Source organism: Lepidochelys olivacea, assembly GCF_965140295.1.
Source record: "Lepidochelys olivacea isolate rLepOli2 genome assembly, chromosome: 5".
NCBI classification, from domain to species: Eukaryota; Metazoa; Chordata; order Testudines; family Cheloniidae; genus Lepidochelys; species Lepidochelys olivacea.
Window position 1 is genome coordinate 25,361,544 of NC_140415.1, and position 14,612 is coordinate 25,376,155.

General features: G+C 41.8%; 1 protein-coding gene across 7 annotated transcripts in view; it reads right to left on the reverse strand.

Annotated features, from left to right (window-relative positions):
* PRLR (prolactin receptor) overlaps positions 1-14,612 on the reverse strand; it is a 318,467-nt gene that overhangs the window by 213,421 nt on the left and 90,434 nt on the right. Inside the window, exons 1-4 of one of the 7 annotated variants that reach the window (XM_084628835.1) lie at positions 12,228-12,370; positions 11,237-11,310; positions 8,477-8,604; positions 555-638 (exon numbers count right to left, since the gene is read on the reverse strand). The gene's annotated coding sequence lies outside the window, so the exon portion shown is untranslated. Of the gene's footprint in view, positions 1-554; positions 639-8,476; positions 8,605-11,236; positions 11,311-12,116; positions 12,162-12,227; positions 12,371-14,612 lie in introns of those variants that run through there. The other 6 variants (XM_084628834.1, XM_084628838.1, XM_084628837.1 and 3 more) reach the window with 6 other exon arrangements.

Sequence of the window (14,612 nt, forward strand, 5' to 3'; positions counted from 1 at the left end):
ATCTTTGGCTTACACTGGACCCACTGTCCCTACATATAATCATTTGCGGCTGGGAGTATGAACTCAAGTATGAGATCAGTTTTCATCTAACTTGACTCCTATAAATTCTCTGAGTTTCCCTCTTCCCTCCTCATTTCTGTGTCTTTTCCTTTCAACAAAGTAATGCAGGAAACTCTCCATATTGTTTACAGAGTTTTCATCTTTCCCTTGCATATGTTCTTTACTTTAAAAATCAGGTCCTAGATGTCTCAAGTTTGGCACTCAGGAACTGAGCAACCCCAAATTAGTGGACCTTCGTCAAAATGGCCTTAATAATGTCAAGCACCAAAACTTTTTTGTAAAAAGGGTAGAACACCACAACGATACAGGGTGTTGTAGGCTTAGTTAATTGTATAACAAGCATTTTGAGATCCCTGTATAAAAGTACAATATATTAAAACATTTTATTTAAACAAATTTTAATAGTACTTTGTCAAATAAAAATGTGGTATTCCTTTTAAATGTTTCTTTTAACAACACATGGCAAATACTTTCATGGCAGATAGCTGTCCTACCACATCATTATCTTCTCCCTTTTGCTTTTCTTTCTCCTCCTGTGCAAAATGTGGGGGAAGCAGCTCCTGATGTCATACTGGAATCTGGGGAAAAAAAAATGTAACCAGATGTCATCAGTAATTGGTCCTTATATTTTAGGTGTAATTTATTAAAGATTTAAATGTCTATAGCCACACTACCTAGCCATCTCAATAAAACTATATAAGCACTAAGAATGATGTGGCATTTATAATACAAACAGCTATACTTATCAAAGACTAACTTGGTACAGATGGCTCCGTTTGATGGTACTCTTGAAGATGTCACATTCTTTATCTTCTCTATCAGCAGAAACAAAATTTAGCAAATTACCAGAGGTGGATTAAGATTTATTGGGGCTCTGGGCACAAAGAACATTTGGGCCCCATACACCTGCTGCCATGGGGCTCCTCCCCTTCCTACCCAAGGTCCTGCCCACTGGCCTGGCCAGAAGCTGGAGCCAGGCCATGGTAAGAGCTGCTGAGAGAGCCTAAGGCTGCTGGGGGGAGCCCTGGATCTTCAACCTGCCTTGGGTGGCATGCTCTGGGGGGGCAGAGACATGGGCTGGGGGCTGCTTTTGGGCCCCCCACCCAGGGCAGGTTGAGGATGTGGGGCTCCCTGGGCAGCTCTTAAGGGATCCACAATCTCAGCATCTCTCCTTCTCTGGCTCTGGAGGGGGTCCACCCTGTGGTTCAGAGCTCCATTTCACGAGAATACACAGACATCACAAATACAGAATAAAGGATGGTCCCTACTCCAAAGAGCTCCAATCATTCTTAAAAGCCAACATAACAAGTGAACATTATGGTTGCTAGGAGGGTAGTGATGAGGGACTCTGCAGTTACCGAGCCTGACAACCTAGCATTGTTAGAGTTCCCTATCAAACCAGATCCCCTGGACTCTCTCAAGGCCCCACCCCAGGAACAAGTGACTCTGGACTTGCTGCCCATTATTTTTAAGAGCATTTTCTTTATTTTCCCCTTCTGTACAGACTCTCCTCATCAGGGCCCTTTCCCCCAACATCATTAGTTCCCATCTCTTCAGCCTCCTCAAACCGTGGGCCAGTCCCTGGGGGTGTGTACTCCCTGTCTCTTTGCTGCTATGCAGGAGGCCAGGATGGGTTCATGAAGTATAGGGAGTCCACTGATCAGTTATGGAATGCCTATTCTGATCTCCCCACCCATGAGGCCTTCCCGTTATCTAACTCCCTACTTAGACTGCCTGGCACTAGGGACTTCCTTATTGCTATTGATCTTATGTGGAAGGTGCTCAGATACCACAGCGATGGACAGAAGGACAAAACCTTAAGATAGCAAGCTAGACATCTCCCCCATGCAGGAGCCAATCACCCAACCTTACAAAAAACACTCAGTCTGGAAATGCTGAAACCCAAGGGTCTCCTCACACTAAAAGGAACCTCCATGTAGAGCTGCTGACAGGGGTTATGGGGCTACCAGAGCCATGGCTCCCAAAAGCCTGGCATCACAGACAGGAGGGGACAGCAGTCAACTCTGCTACCAGTTGCGGTTAACAGCAAGAAGTACCTCTGGCATAACAGCCCCTATATGCTGCACAGAATGCCCCTTGGAGGTAACAGTCAGAGCTGCCAGCTCTCAGGGAAACAAAACCTCCGGTTAGCCCCACAGACTCAGCCCAGTGATGGGAGAGGCAACCAGAGGCTAGTCTGGCTCACACATCACCAGCAGGGATGGTTAGGTGGACCAAGCGCTCTTGGTTACACATGGGCAATCTAATGAAGGCAAGATTTAGGGCTGTGGAGGGCTCACCTGGGGGCAGGACCCAAAGGTGATGAGGAGGAGGAGGATGTGGCTGCACATGGGTCACCTGAGGGTGTGACCTGAAGGTCACAGGACAGGTGGGGTGGGGACTGCACAGAGATAAGGCTGTGGCCTACTGAATCATTCTTGCTGGTGATGCTACAAGGTTGGGAAGACCTTGGCATGACTCCCAGCTCCTGGGGAGTTTGAGGCATTCATGCCACTGAGACGATGAGTGAGTACAGGGTCCCGTGAGGTGGGGTTTGAGAGTCACTCACTAGAGCAGAGCTGTGCGGTGAGTCACCATTTGCCTGTGGAAAGAGGAGCTCAGGAGGGCTCCATACAGGGGGGCAGGGAGGAGTTTGGGCACCCTATCTACCACAGCAGGGCAACTTCCAGCCTAGCTGGGGGCAGGGCCTCAGGGGGAAGGAAACTCAGCAGCAGCTGTTTCTTGAGCCTCCACCACACTCTTCTCTGATCTACACTTTTCTTCAGGCATGTGCATGGGTTACATCGATTTAAGATGGAGATATGGATGCTGCAGTAGCTTCCTGGTCACCTGCACTCTGACTAACTGGAAGATCAGGCATCTCCTCACCACTCACATCCTCACCGGGGCTGGAAGGCTCACCGTGAACATTTGTGTCTATGTATCTCAGGAGAGCTCCTTCCTGCTTAGATAGAAAAGCTTCCTTTGCTTGCTTCCTTTTTCTGAATGCTGCCCCAGAGGGGCGTTTTCTTCTTTCACTCATGACTGCTGTTCTGTGCCAGCTTAGTGGCTCTCAACACTTGATTGAAGGGGACAAATAAGCAGGCTGGTAGCAGGGACTGAGTGAGGGAAGATATCAGAGTCTTAAAGGCATAACTGGCTCCTTTCTACACTCTGGGTCCTAGTGGCGTCCCCCCACAACACACACACAGTCTGGCACCTGAGGAGGCCACCTCAGTTCGCCTCATGGTCAGGCCAGCTGTGGTACCCTCCCAAAGGTTTAGAAGAAAGTTCAATCTATATGCAGGGATCTTTAAACAATAAAAAACAAAATTTATAACTGTATTAATTACCAAAGTTAGGATGATATACAGCTCTTGAGTAACTGCCCATAGTCCAACAAATGCCACGTTGGTACCCTTTTAGTATGTGGAGTTTGTACATGCTTAAAAAAACCTACCACTGTTACATAGAGAGCGTTTTCATCAACAAGCTGCTTTCTAAGAAAGGGGCATGATGTCCGACAAGAGAGTTAATTTTTCACTGTGTAAGGAGGTTCCTTAAAACACTTCCTTTAAATATTTGAAAATTAGATTTTATAAAAGTGAGGGACTGAGCTGGTAGGTGTTGGACAAGCTTCCATGTGTTACTGCGCCAAATCATCTCAGTCCTGAAACAAACACCCTTGCTATTTACAGCCAGAGGCAGGATGGGAAAAGTCCTAATGCCAAGAAGCCTGGGAAAAGTTGTATCTGGGCAAGTGTCAGGTTTCTTGCCTTTTAACAAGCAGAACTGCAGAGGCTGGAGGCAGGCTGAGTCAAATTGGCAGAGATCCTGCATTGGTGTTTTTTGTTTTTTTGGGTGGTGGTGGTGTTGGGGTGGGGGGCTTCCTCTGCAGCATGGGCATGAGTCACTTGCAAGTTTAAACTAGTGTAAATGGTGAATTCTCTGTAACTTTAATCTTTAAACCATGATTTGAGGACTTCAGTAACTCAGCCAGAGGTTCAGGGTCTATTTCAGGGGTGGGTGAGGTTCTGTGGCCTGCAATGTGGAAGAGGTCAGACTAATGATCATGATGTTTCTTTCTGACCTTAAAGTCTATGAGGCTGAACAGCCTGAGGACACAGCAGTTACTGAATTGCCAGAGAAAAGGGTGGCCAGATGTGACTGAGTAGAAATAAAGCAAAGAGAATTGTGGTGGGGAGGAAGAAAAGGGATGGGCAAAACTGATCTGCCAGTGACAGGGGAGGGGAATGGGCCTACTGAAATGATGCCTTACAAGCAGGTATGTAACCCATATGCCTTCTGGGTCTGGTGTTCTGGCCCATCTAGTGGCACTGAGACCACTTAAATAGACACAAAAATGAGTCTACTCTAAAGCCTTAGCTAATAGCCAGCTGGCTTTTGGCTCATGCACTAAGCTCCAGAGATCCCTGGTTCGATCCTGCCTGCCGACAACCGGGGTCTGTCGGTGTTACTGGTGGGAGCCTCAAGCAGAATGGTCTGTTACTGCTCTATTTAGAGGTGTTGTTCTACACCCCTCCCCACCCCATATTTCAGTGGGTCTGCCAAAATAAGCTAGAGACCATACCCTCCCCAACCCCCCCCCCCAAAAAGTCATTTCACCTCATGCTATTTGGACAATTTTTTTTAAATTATTTTTTAAAAAATAGAGCAGAGAGCATGTTAATTTTCCTGCATGATATGCTGAAAGCTATTGGCTTCAGCAGCGCTGGCCTTAGGAGACAGCAAACAGGGCAACTGCCTGGGGCCCCATGCGACAGGGAGTCCTGCAAGGGAGGGCGCAGGTTTTGGCTTCAGCCCTGGGTGGCAGAGCTCAGGCATATTAATATTTGAACATAATATTTATTTTTGTACCTATATTATCCTTTTCTACTTTACATCATATATGTTTGTGTGTTTAAGTGTTTAACTATCAATTTAACACAGCTTTAACGCTTCTGGATATGCAAAAAAACAGTTGCTGTGGGCCATGCAGTTTTTATAGCATGTCAGGGGGCCTCAGAAAGAAAAAGGGTGAGAAGCCCTGGTTTAGAGGACTGTAATGACTGGGGAGGAGAGAGTTTGGGTAAGGATTTTTCAGCTACAGTCAGTCAGGTCGTTCAAGGTTCTCTTTGCCAGAAAGACAAGCAACCCTTTAACTTCTCAGTCCAGTTGAAGCTGACACACAATCTACTCTAAGAACCTTGCATACTTAGCAGCAGCAGCAGCTGTTGCATGTCAGAGTTTGATCTGATTTTAAGAAGGAGAACAAGGCTCATAAACAAATAGTTCAAAGGCAGCTGTTTCCAGAAGGGTGAGCGATAGTTTAATGACCAACTAAGCCACAGAAAGCTTTATAGTAAAATAAACCTAACATTTGATTACTTACTGCTTCTGCAAAAACATTTGAATTTAGGAAAGAGATGGGCTCTCTATAACATTTTGCTACAGCCTTGTAATTGCAAGTTTAGCTTCTAGTGTCACAGCTAATATATTTAAATTAGTGGGTAAATCAAGGATAGATTTGCAAATTATATACATTTGTATAAAAACTACATATGCACAGATTCTTTTCTACCTTTTTAAAAATAAACTCAAACCACAGTGCTGTGGTTTTTAAAAAAAAATTAATATTAACAACATTAAAGGGTCAAATAAGCATAAAATATGCACAGAAGAGGATGCTAAAGAATATGAAAAACTTAGATGTAAGTACACTTTTCAAAATTCAAAGTAAACTAAATAGCCATGTGTTTCATGACAGAAAAATAAAATGTTTTGTGTAATTTGCAGAAAACAGAGGCTTTTGGCTAAAGGTACTTTTAGTGTTTTGTACTGCTGCACATCACTGTATATCTGCCTTCCATATAAAATAGGTTAGTGACCGTGTTGTTATATAATTAAAAAAAACACGATTATGTGCACTTGTGGTCCTATGTAAATAAATGACAGCTATAAAGATTGATAGGGTTCTAGCCACCAAAAATTCCAAGTCTTGTGGCTAGAGAAGACACACAAACCTGTGGAATCTATTTGCCACAAAGCTCAATCCTTGTTCACAGAGCAAAGTTTAGTTACCAAAATGCCCTTATGAGAAACAGGTAAACCAAAATATAACTCTAAAGTTAATTTGCAAAGCAAAAAATTCAGAGCACAGTTTTGCTTATGAGTCTATGCAAATAGAACTGAAAGGGGTGCCAAATTCAGGTGATGTGTAATGTGTTGTGAGATGTCCTTTTGCTCAGAGACCCTTAAACTACTTACTGACATAGAAGTAGGGTGACCAGATATCCCGATTTTTATAGGGACAGTCCAGATATTCAGGGCTTTGTCTTATACAGGCACTTATTACTCCCCCCGTTCCTGATTTTTCACTTGCTATCTAGTCACAATACATGGAAGTGAGTATAAGGAAATCTAAATTGATGTAATTTATATGAGACGGAATTAGAAGAAGACATAACCATAAGTAAATTAAAGTAGGTAGAAGTCTACTTTAACTTACAGATTCTTGTACACTCCTGTTAGTTGCTTTTCAAGCTACAGGCTTCTCTTAAATGCTGGCCTCTCACCATTTAAGTTACACCTATACACAGGGCCTGGTTGTTCATTGACTTGCATCTTGTATAGTCATTAACACCTATTCAAACTCTATTCAAAGTACTACCATCCTGATTTGGCAAAGTTTTATACAGATGTAAATTTCAGAGTAACAGCTGTGTTAGTCTGTATTTGCAAAAAGAAAAGGAGTACTTGTGGCACCTTAGAGACTAACCAATTTATTTGAGCATGAGCTTTCGTGAGCCACAGCTCACTTCATCGGATGCATACCGTGGAAACTGCAGCAGACATTATATACACACAGAGATCATGAAACAATACCTCCTCCCACCCCACTGTCCTGCTGGTAATAGCTTATCTAAAGTGATCATCAAGTTGGGCCATTTCCAGCACAAATCCAGGTTTTCTCACCCTCTGCTGCCCCCCCCCCCCAACTCACTCTCCTGCTGGTAATAGCCCATTCAAAGTGACAACTCTCTTCACAATGTGTATGATAATCAAGGTGGGCCATTTCCTGCACAAATCCAGGTTCTCTCACTCCCTCACCCCCCTCCAAAAACCACACACACAAACTCACTCTCCTGCTGGTAATAGCTTATCCAAAGTGACCACTCTCCCTACAATGTGCATGATAATCAAGGTGGGCCATTTCCAGCACAAATGTAAATGTGTACACAAGGTGGAAAGCGGGGGGCGGGGGGGAAAATCAGCTCATTTAGACTTGTTTCTGTTCAATTCTGATTCCACTTGCACTGTTTTTACAGCACTTTACTTCCACTGACTACTCCTGATTTACATTGGCATAAAAGTAGGCAGATTAGGCTTAATTAGTCTCAGTTCTGATTTTGACTCACTAAATTAAGTGTCCTTGATGAAAGACTTTTGTAATTGTGAACCATAGCCATAAAAGCTATTTGGGAAAAGATGCGAAAGGAAGAAATACTATTTAACCTCCCCCCTGAAGATTTCATGGCTTGAGCAAGCTCATACATACCAGTGAGCTTCACATTCAAAATAAAATCAAAATCGAGTTGCTTATTGAATCAAGGCTACTTAAGAAAAAGACAAAACGGCTGGATTAAAAAAAAAGGAGCAAAAAGGATACAGAGAATACAAATACAAAAATATGTATACAAAAATAGGGAGAAAGATAGATATAAGGAGGAAAGAAAAGAAAAAAAAAAGGTAGAAAAATCCACCCTGCTGAAAGCTGTGCCTCTTGTCTGTCCTGGCTGGTAACACTGCTTCTAAAACAACCAAAGGCAGTGAGAACTAATAGCAGCAAGAGAGGATAAAATCATAGATTCCAAGGCCAGAAGGGAACCACGGTGCCCATCTAGTCGGACCTCCTGTATAACACAGGCCATAGCACTTCCCTAAAATTATTCCTACAGCATATCTTTTAGAAAAACATACAAGCTTCATTTACAAATTGCAATGATGGAGAATCCATCACGACCCTTTATAAGGTGTTCCAATGGTTAATTACTCTCACTGTTAAAAATGTACAAATTCTTCTCAGTCTGAATATGTTTAGCTTCATCTTTCAGCCACTGGATCATATACTTTTCCCTGCTAGATTGAAGAGCCCATTTGTTTCTCATGTAGGTACTTGTAAACTGTAAATCAAGTCACCCCTTAACTTTCTCTGTGTTAAGCTAAATAGAGTGAGCTCCTTGAGTCTTTCACTATAAAGGCATGTTTTCTAATCCTTCAGTCATTCTTGCGGCTCTTCTCTAAACACCCTCCAATTTATCAACACCTTTCTGAGCATGCCACAACTGGACAGACTATTCCAGCAGTATTTGCACCAGTACTAAATAGAGAGGTAAAATTCCTACTCAAAATTCACCTGTCCATGAATCCCAGGATCACATTAGGCTTTTGGCTACAGCATCACATGGGAGGTTATGTCCAACAGAGTATCCACCATGAACCCCAAATTTCTTTGAGTCACTGTCCTGTAAGCATGGTTTGTTCCTAGATATATACATATTAAAAATATATGAAAATGCATAGTTAGCTTGTGCCCTGCATACAGAGCTTTCTGAATCAAGTGGAGTGCCCCAAGGGTCGGTCCTGGGGCCGGTTTTATTCAATATCTTCATAAATGATCTGGAGGATGGTGTGGATTGCACTCTCAGCAAATTTGCGGATGATACTAAACTGGGAGGAGTGGTAGATACGCTGGAGGGGAGGGATAGGATACAGAAGGACCTAGACCAATTGGAAGATTGGGCCAAAAGGAATCTGATGAGGTTCAATAAGGATAAGTGCAGGGTCCTGCACTTAGGACGGAAGAACCCAATGCACAGCTACAGACTAGGGACCGAATGGCTAGGCAGCAGTTCTGCGGAAAAGGACCTAGGGGTGACAGTGGACGAGAAGCTGGATATGAGTCAGCAGTGTGCCCTTGTTGCCAAGAAGGCCAATGGCATTTTGGGCTGTATAAGTAGGGGCATAGCGAGCAGATCGAGGGACGTGATCGTTCCCCTCTATTCGACATTGGTGAGGCCTCATCTGGAGTACTGTGTCCAGTTTTGGGCCCCACACTTCAAGAAGGATGTGGATAAATTGGAGAGAGTCCAGCGAAGGGCAACAAAAATGATTAGGGGACTGGAACACATGAGTTATGAGGAGAGGCTGAGGGAGCTGGGATTGTTTAGCCTGCAGAAGAGAAGAATGAGGGGGGATTTGATAGCTGCTTTCAACTACCTGAAAGGGGGTTCCAAAGAGGATGGCTCTAGACTGTTCTCAATGGTAGCAGATGACAGAACGAGGAGTAATGGTCTCAAGTTGCAGTGGGGGAGGTTTAGATTGGATATTAGGAAAAACTTTTTCACTAAGAGGGTGGTGAAACACTGGAATGCGTTACCTAGGGAGGTGGTAGAATCTCCTTCCTTAGAGGTTTTTAAGGTCAGGCTTGACAAAGCCCTGGCTGGGATGATTTAACTGGGAATTGGTCCTGCTTTGAGCAGGGGGTTGGACTAGATGACCTTCTGGGGTCCCTTCCAACCCTGATATTCTATGATTCTATGAATCATTTGGTATCAGTGCCATGTCCTTTTCACTATTTGCTGCTCCCCCAATTTGTGTGTCATCTGCAAACTATCAGTGATGATTTTATATATTCTTCCAGGTCATCAATAAAAATGTTGAATAGAATAGGACCAAGAACTGATCCTTGTGGAATCTCACTGGAAACATACCCACTCCATAATGAGTCCCTGTTTACAATTACATTTTGAGACCTATCAGTGAGCCATCTTTTAATCCATTTAAAGTGTCATATTAATTTCATATTGTTCTAGGTTTTTTTTAAATCAAAATGTGATGCAGTACCATAACAACCTTACAGAAGTCTACGTATGTTACATCAGCACTATTACTTTTACAAATCAAACTTGTAATCTCATAAAAAAAGAAAGTTATTTTGTCAGGATTGTTTTTCCATAAATCCATGTAGATTAGCATTAATTACGTTACTTTCCTCTCTTTTAATTCTGTATACATCACATGGCTGATATGAGAGTGATTTGAAAATAAGAGAAAATTAAAAATTGAAAATAAAACTGGCTAAAGGAAATAAGGAAAGGACATCACATTTCTTGACCCATTCATTTGGAATCTCAGAGCATCTGTGCTTCTAAGTATACTCAGATCATACTGGACTTTTCTCAAGGACTTAATCCACAGATTTATGGAGTTCAACAGCTGTGATACTTAGATGATGTTCAGCATTACATAGGTTCTCACCTCTTGAAGCTTAACATCCCTACACTTTAAAGAGATTAGGGACAATGATGTCTTTTTGGGGACACTGTTCCTTAGTCACTTAAGTGGCCTAAAATCTCCCAACCACTTTCACCTTTGGTTTCTTTCCCCAAGGGTTTGAAATGTTATCTATGATGATGGCAACTGCCTTAGAAATCAATTTGTAAAACCGGAATTTCAATTTTAAATTTCAAGCAATTGTCAAAAATAGCACTGCATAGTAAAGACTTCTCATTTTGGTCCAGTACAGTATATTTCAGGGGTGATCAAATCGTGGGTCATGAGCCACATGCAGCTCTTTTACCTTTAAAATGGGGCTCATGGAGCCTCGTCCCTGCATTCTCCACCTACCAGATGGGGGTGGGGAGAAAGCTCAGGACCTCTGCCTTTCAGCGGGGTGATGGGGTAAGGGCTTCTTTCCAGTGGGGGAGGGGGAGTCTTGGTGATTCAGCCACATGGGGTGCACCTGCCAGGGCTTGGGGCTTCAGCAGGAGCAGAGCTGAAGCCCCGAGCTCCAGCAGGTGCACCCCAGCTCTCAAACTTCTTAAGATAGTTGTAAGCAGCTCGGAGGATCAGTAAGTTTGGTCATGCCTGGTATATATGATAATCAGAATCTTGATGTAACTAAATAAGCTATTTTTACAAGACAGTCAAATGTGAAAAGGGTAGCAAAAGAAAAGCATTGTAGTCACTGCAAAAGACAACATATGAAATGCAAGAACAGAAGCATCAAAACTTGCCAAAAATCCATAAATAAGATTTAAAAAAGAAAGAATTATCCAAGATAAGTTTGGCTAGTGCAAATTTAAATTAAACTCAATGAAGGGGGAAAAAATACCTAGAAGGGAAATCACATGATGTTCTTGCCACAATCAGTTATGAGGCTGGGTCGCATGTTCGTTTTCCCACCATCTACATCAGACACATGATAATATCAAAAGGATAGGATTGTTAGCGTATCACATAACCAATAAAAGTACACTTGGCAAACCTACAGATAACTTGTTACTGATGCCTGCTGAGGGAAGAGGCATTTTAGAATACATGAGAGATTGAAATAAGATGGGTAAAACTGCTAGTATGAATGAGTCTACGTTAACACATATCACCTAGGGAGTAATATGTAAAGAACCTAAATAATCTTTAGTGTTGTGACTTACAGTAAAGCACAACAAGAAACCATAATCAACTACAGAGACTCCAACAAAGTAAAATTCAGTTGTTCAGCATTCTGAAACTTCAACCAAAAAGGAGCTTTTTATTGTGCCTTAGAAACAAAAATAAAACACTGTGAAGAGAAATTGAGACAATACTAAAGTGTTGGCGGCACTTTATCCAAACTTTCCCCTCCTTCTACCTCACCCACCTTGCAGAAAAAACATTCAGCATTTCTGTCCTCTCCCCATTGATTCCACTTGTATTTTAATTCTTCTTACTAGAAATATAGATCTGTAAATACTGAAATGAACTAAGATATACCTATGTTGCTACACAAACTTACTTCACTATTTTGTCTGTTCCAATTAACTCTTAAGAATTAAAAGGGTACCATGCTAAAAAGCAGTGATAATCAACTCTACTGCATTTCATGTTCTGCCTATCAGCATTGTTTCTTGCTATGCAAACTAACAAATTAATATTATTTTGTGCAATGAGACACTTACTTGTCTGAGTTTTGTCTTAAATACAAAATTATCCCAGAAAAATATTTCACTTACATACCAAAGTTCTAAACAAATTCCATTGTACAGGGTCCTGTACATTTCACTTCTCTCTGGTTTCTTCCATAATGGTAATACAGTAGCATTTAAAAAACAAAAGTTACTTACAAAAATTGAGCCCTTTAATCCATCTAACTAGAAAATGCATTCACTTGTTTGAATAGTCCAGGTCTGACATTTAAATCAGGTACTTTGTGAGAGTATATCTGTGCATATCTCCCTCCCTACTAAACGGACACCTGCACGGTAAAGAACAGACAGATCTTGTTGCTCTCTGATAAGGTCACAGAGGCTTAGCTAGAATATAGCAATGCTTAATCCTCATTGGTTTTGCCTGCTGAGCACAAGGCTGTTGCCTTGACAACACAGCTGCAGTTGCTACGGCATCCACAGCCACATGTGATGTCAAGATTTTGGGATGGCCCACCATAAAAATCATTTACGTAATGCTATTTTCTAATCTTGTAGATTAAAAATGAAAATCAGTGAGAACCTCCAATATGTTCCCCCTCTGCCCAGATTTAAGCACTTAGCTATTATATATTTATTTACAGTAGTTTACACAATGTGCCAGGTACTAAACATGGAAGGCAGGATTCCTGCTTTGGGGAGTTCATAGTTTGGTTATTTTTTGTAATTCTCTTTGAAGATATAAAGTGCTTTAATCTTCAACTAGAGATTTAAAAATACAGACCTTATTAGGAGCTATACTCAGAAATGCAACAATATTCTGGGAAGGAGAAATATGATCAATGATGTACCATATAATTTATGCTAAGGGCTGTAGCCATAGCCAAGAAGCGTATTTTTGCAGAAACAGAAATGTCTTCAGGCACTGATTAATAGCTACTGTAGTTAATATACTACTTCAAGGTTGAAATTCACCATAGTGTAGAAAGACAAGACCTAATACATTACTTAAGCTTTACCTCAAGACCCACATTAATCGCCAAGTCTTGGTCTCAATTAAATCAATGGGAGGTTTGCCACATGACTTCAGCATGACCAGGATTTGGCCCTACAAGCTTATGTGGTGCTAAAGTGACAGAGAGGGCCTTGTGTATCCCTTCTGTACTGGAGTCACTAGTTCATTTGGGAAATTGTTCAAGTAGCTCTTTTCTACTATTTTATTACTCCTCACGCCATGTAGATTGTCTCGTAAATGCTCAAAACACCGTCACTGATTACCTGACATGTTAAATTTCTCTGCATTTTATTTTCATAACAGGAGTGTAACTTCTTGCCAACTGAATCCTACAGGTTCCCTTCATTTTTCACTTGGACGTTCTTCCCCACTGCTCATGTAGTAATCCAGATTAAGGTGTTTTCTTGGCAGTAACAAGGATTACTCAAAATGCTAGATATACATATAACTTGTAATAACATCCCTAGTTGGGATTTAAGATGAGCAAATAACTGTATATTCATTTTCTCTGTTTATTGAGGCTACATTATAACAGTGTAGCGCACTCCACTATCTAGCTCCATTCCAGGAAACCCAGAGCAGACTGCTGGCTGATTATAAAACCAAGGGACACTAATAGCCATCCAAAATATTAGGATCTAGTGATGCATGGCTCACAGAAGTATGTGTGGGGGGGAGGGGGGAAGAAATCTTCCATTGGTCCATAAGCCTTAGGCCTCATGTAGTGCCTTCTGCTAAGAAGCAACCTTATTTCTAGTGAAATCAGCAAAACACCCCAAAACTGCTGCTGAGGCTTTGAGTGTGAATATTTCCACACAATTCTGTTTTGGTGCCCCTAGAGGGGGGAATGACTTATTGTAAACAACAACTAGAGCTACAGTACATGTGAAATGTGATCAGTATATTTTGGAGAGTGAATATGAAGTGTGTGCCCACAGAAATAGCCAGAGAATGCATGACAGCTGATCCAGAAAGCTTTATCTGTATTAGCTGATGTTTTAGGGTATGTAGTGTTGTGTCTAATAGAGGATATGTGCTGAATTAGGAATACCATGTTGTGTTGTCAGGGATGATAGTTAATGAGGAATGATTCCCAATTACAAAGTTTTAACTTATCAAAAGCTTGATCTCTTCAGCTTGCAATTCATACTTTTCTGTTAGATTTTGATAGCCCATGTGGACTTCATAGTTCTCCTAAAGCCAGTATTCCCAGGGAACATGAGAATTATGAACTACTTAGACAATGAGGGTGAAATCCAGACTCCACTGACTTCAATGAGGCAGAATTTCACCCCGAGTTTTTTGAAATGTGTGTCAAAATGTGACATCAAAAATGAGGCAGAATATACTGTTAATTCAGAGGAGAAATTTTCTAGAGATAAGATGGCACACAACATTATTCAGATTGCTTCTCAAGCCCACTTGTTGCTTGGCACCCACAGTACACTTAAGTTAATGGCACGCATGTGAGCCATTTATAAGGTGCATAATGCCATCCTAAGAAGAGAGCATGACAGTAGGCGAAAAGGGGACCACGAGTCTGCATCTAATGAATGTTACAGGAATGC